At 38.4% G+C, this 5198-nt stretch overlaps 1 protein-coding gene across 1 annotated transcript in view; it reads left to right on the top strand.

The window, feature by feature from the left end:
- Window positions 1-2313: 2313 nt before the first annotated feature.
- The window catches only part of LOC106883258 (DNA polymerase beta), an 8032-nt gene continuing 5147 nt past the window's right edge, over window positions 2314-5198 (top strand). The window contains exon 1 of the mRNA XM_014934194.2: window positions 2314-2449. The gene's annotated coding sequence lies outside the window, so the exon portion shown is untranslated. The remainder of the gene's footprint in view (window positions 2450-5198) is intronic.

Below are 5198 nucleotides of genomic sequence, written 5' to 3'. Positions count from 1 at the left end.
TAGTGGAGAGAGTAACAAAATAGATAATATTTGGAGGAATAGTGAAAGAACAGGAGAAAAGAAAAGGGAAGGATTAGTAGGAAAGATAGAGAGAGAGAGAATAGAATAGAAAGGTAACAGATTTGATAGTGAGAGGGAATCTCATGCTACCCTATGTTATAAGGATGAATATGAGTGAAAGGTGTGAGAGGATGATGAGCACATGATAAAGAAATGGGGATCTGGAGAGGCTGTAGAGAGAGGATTATTGCAGGTTAAAAGAGGAGTGAGGGGTATTAGGGGTAGAGAGATAGAGAGGGGAAAAAGAGAGCGAGAGATGAAAGAGTATTGGGGTGATAGGGAAGCTGTGGGGAAAGGACAATGAGAGAGTTGGGAGTTGGGGAGTAACTGGTGAATGCAGTGAGAACATTCAAAAGAAACGAATGCAGAAAAGAGTGTGTTGTTCATTTTCCTATGCTTATGTGGGTTGGATGTGTCCTCTCCTGCACAGTGTCCTGCTATTTCCTGTGTTCTTTTGTATTCAAAGTCAGTTTCAACACTTCTGCCCATGTCTTCCTCTATCTTCTTCTTCCACAGTTTGTGGATTTCCTAGCACTTCTTTATTTGCCTCTCATCATCCATATGTATTACATGTCTTTCCCAACACAATTGTCACTCTTATTACACACTATATTGAATCCAGTTTTTGCTCTCAGCTCATCTATGCCTTGTTCAGGCACATTAACTCTACACAGCCAACAGACCGTGCTTACTTCATTTCTATCCATAGTTTGTGTGCACAGGCATCATTTATCCCCGTGTTGTCAGCTTTTTCTTATTCTGGCAATTATGCTTTCTGAACACCCTCCCCCACCGTGAAGTGACAGAAGCTAGCAACTACTTCCTACTTCGATAGGCCTTCTGAGCATTGCAAATAATCTAACATATTGATACTTTATTTCAAGGAATATCAACCATTTTTATCTATGAACCCCTTTGATTACTATTTTATTCTGGTGGACCCCATAACCATTCAATGCTTAAAAACTAGTTTTAGTGAAACTTCTTTCAAAATTTGTATTTTGTTTTTCACACATTATCTTGTGTCGGTTGAACTAAGTAAATGTCAGAGAAAGAGACAAAGCTGTCTGTTTCTTGCAATACATACAACTAAAGCAAAATTTTTTCAGGGTCCCTTACAATACTATTGTGGATCCTCGATTTATTATTTTGTTACGTGGACCCTTAAAAATCTTATGTAGACCCTCAAGGGCCATATGGACCCAGTTGAGAACCATTGCTCTATCTGGTAACTACTTCTGTGCATCTACCACCACCAAGATCTTTATCGACTCTCAGCCTACATTTGATTCCATGCACCAACAGATCACATTCAGTACACTATATATTATTTTTACCGACTCCTTTTCTGCGCACTAAACAAAGCCATTTCTGTGATGGCACTACAATTCTGTTTTCCTGCTTACTAAAATTTTAGCATTTGCTAAGTTTACTCTGAAGCCTTGTGATACTAGTTTACATTTCGACATCAGAAACATCTCTAAATTCTCAACAATCTCTACAATAAGGACTAGGCTATCAACACATAGGAGTTCCCAATGACAACCATTCTTAAACTTCTCAGTTATAGCTTGGAGAACTATAATAGGAGGGAGCTGAAGAGCAATCTTTGGAGAAGACATACTTGTCCCCTCTGTGAATTCATTGCCAATCCTCTCTTTGTTGACTGTATCTCTATACACGACTTACACTACCCACACATGCAATTCATACACTGGTTTTCTTAGTGACCTATAAACTTTAGATTGTTGTATTTTGTCAAATATAGACCTTTTACAGATAGAAAATGCTAGGTAGAGAAGCTTTCTCTAGCATAGCAAACCTCTTACAATTGTTTTGATATGAAAAGAGCATCTCCTATGCTGTTGTAACCCATCTTGGTAAAAAATCTGAACAACATCTAATTTAAATGGATTCTATTCTTAATTGTGTTAAGACTTTCTGTTACTTTCATGTGTGTATGTGTGTGTTTGTTTATAAACTTACAGGAGAAACGTACACACGAACACATATACATGTGTGTGTACATGTTTTTTAACATACTCCATATCAATTTACTTTCCTAATATGGCTGCCGAATTATTTTTCTTTTAACATTTCACCTCGTTTTCTATCTGATCTACATCTATGTATATATCCAAAGAAATAAACAAACGAGAATTCACTCTTTCATTTCTCATTTGATTAAAATTTAATTTTTACCTTTTTTTTCATTTTGATAACATTTCCTTTAATTATTCATATTTTTACACGCTTTTGTACCAAGAGTTTCTGCGTTTAATCAATTATCAAATAAAAAATAACAGAATGTCATAGGTCTAAACCGTTTACATTGTTGTGTTGTCGAGTCAATATTGACGATTTTTTTTCAAACTTTATCGAAAATTAGGTAAGTAAAAAAAAAGACTTTTACGCATATTATTATTAATTAATTATACAACAGTCGTAAATAATTAAAGACCGATTTCTCTATACACACATAGTCGCAGTGAAATTATTATTTTTACATTTGAATTAATCGCAACCCTTCCACGGATTCTACTGCTATTAGAACACGTCAAGGGAGCAAAATATAAACACTGCCCACCGATCGAAGATTTCTACTATAGTTTTTTACTCGTATTAAACACGTTTTTCTTTTTCTTCTGGTTGCACATCTAAATGTTCAATATATCTGTAAAAATACGGTACAGTGATCCTAAATGTATAATTATTATTTTTATAGATCCATTTTAGCCGGTTTTATCTATTGGTTTCGCATCGAAACGGGTCTTCCTTTTTTTTTTCAGTATATATATTTCTGGGTTTGATAAAAAAGAAAAAGAAATTCAAAATCTGACTATAGGTCTATATATTTTATTTAATCGGCAGAAGTTATAAAATAATTCAAGGGGCGAAATACACACACACACACACTCATACATACGTACATACATATACTTGTTTTACAGTACTATTAATATTATGGCGTGAGTGTTGAGGATGGCAGAATCAATAGCACGCCGGTCAAGATGCTTACCGGCATTTTGTTCACCTTCACGTCCTGAGTTCAAATGCTGCCTAGGTCGACTTTGTCTATCATCCTTTCGAGGTCGATAATGTTGAGCACTGGGGTCGATAGGAGGCGCAATGGCCCAGTGGTTAGGGCAGCGGACTCGCGGTCATAGGCTCGCGGTTTCGATTCCCAGACCGGGCGTTGTGAGTGTTTATTGAGTGAAAACACCTAAAGCTCCACGAGGCTCCGGCAGGGGATGATGGCGAACCCTGCTGTACTCATTCACCACAACTTTCTCTCTCTCCTGTTTCTGTTGTGCCTGTAATTCAAAGGGTCAGCCCTGTCACTGGATAAGGGTACTCGTGTCAGCCACTTACACGTTAATTTCACGAGCAGGTTGTTCCGTTGATCGGATCAACTGGAACCCGCGACGGAGTGCCAACATAACGTAACTGGGGTCGATATAATCGACTTATCCCCTCTGAACTTGCTAGCCTTATGCTAAAATTTGAAAGCAATATTATCTGGGGAGGTGGTGTCTGTGTGTGTGATGCAAAGTAAGCAACAGATTCCTTTTGCATGCAAAAATGTGCATTTTTAAGAGTTTCGAGGAAACAAAGTCCTCGGAGGGTAGGGAGAACACTAAACAAAACAAAAAAAAATGGAATAATCATGGTTGGAACATTTTTAGGATGAGAATTTAAGGCACAGTCATGACTGAAACAAGTAAAAGATAAAAAAATGACATATTAACCCTAACACTAATTAGCATGGCTCAGTGGTTAGAGCGTTGGGTTCACAATCTTGAGGTAGTGAGTTTGATTCCTGAATTGGGCTGTGTTGTGTTCTTCAGCAAGACACTTTATTTCACATTGTTTCAGTTAACTCAGCTGTAGGAATGATTTGCAATGTCACTGGTGCTAAGCTGTATCAGCCATTGCCTTTCCCTTGGATAATATCAGTAGCATGGAGAGGGGAGGCTGGTATGCATGGGCAACTGCTGGTCTTCCATAAACAACCTTGCCCGGACTTGTGCCTCGGAGGAGAACTTTCTGGGTGCAATCCCATGATTGTTCATGACTGAAGGGGGTTGTTGCCAACCCTATCCCCCTTAAATCTTAGATTTAAACTTAATCCCTAATTCAAACCCCTTAATTCTTACCCCAAAAGGAAACAAACTTTTTTAATAATGCATATTTTGGTATGTGCAAAGTAATCAACCCACATAATTTTCATTTTGAAAATTATCTTTTTGGATCTTAAACTCCAGTATAATCAATGTAGGCCAGTCATGTGTGGTTAAGAAGTTCGCTTTCCAGCCGCATGATTACAAGTGCTGGCAGCTATAGTCCCTGGTTCATCAAGGCATAGTGAGTGGACCTGGAAAACAAAAACTGAAACAAACCCTCAATATCATGTGATGATTGGAAATGACTGTTGCCATTGTACAGGCAAAAGTACCTTCTTCAAAGTCATATCTGATTATATCACAGCCACATGATTTTGGATCCAGTCCTATTGTGCATTTTTATTCTATAATCCTGGGCCAACCAACCACTACCTGGTGAGTGAATTTGATTGATGGAAATGTTGTGGAAGTTTGTTTCTCTCTCACTCTCTCCCTTGCTCTGTTTCTCTCTTTCTCTCTGTATGTATGTGTGTGTGTGTGTGTGTGTGCGTGTGTGTGTGAAGGGATTGCATCTAAAAAATTCCCTTCTGAGTCATAAGTCCAGGTAAGATTGTTTATGGAAGACTAGCAGTCTCCCATGCATACCAGCCTCCTCTCTCCACACTACCCCAAAGAGGAAAGGCAAAGGCCGATACAGCTTGGCACCAGTGATGTCACAACTCATTTCTACAGCTGAGTGAACTGGAACAATGTGAAATAAAGTGTCTTGCTCAAGAACACAACACACACCGTAGTCTGGGAATCAAACTCACTAGCTTGTGATTGTGAGCCTGACACTCTAACCACTGAGCCATGCTCCTTCACACACACACGCACACACATGCACACATGCATGTATATGTCTGTGTTTATCCTCCACCACTGTTTGAAAACTGGTTTCAGTTTGTTTATGTCCCCATAACTTAGCTGTTTCACAAAAGAGACCAAAAGAATAAGAATCAGACGTTATATATA

Source organism: Octopus bimaculoides, chromosome 5 (assembly GCF_001194135.2).
Source record: "Octopus bimaculoides isolate UCB-OBI-ISO-001 chromosome 5, ASM119413v2, whole genome shotgun sequence".
NCBI lineage: Eukaryota > Metazoa > Mollusca > Cephalopoda > Octopoda > Octopodidae > Octopus > Octopus bimaculoides.
The sequence above is the reverse complement of the archived record's forward strand: the minus strand, read 5'-3'. Positions and strand labels throughout refer to the sequence as shown.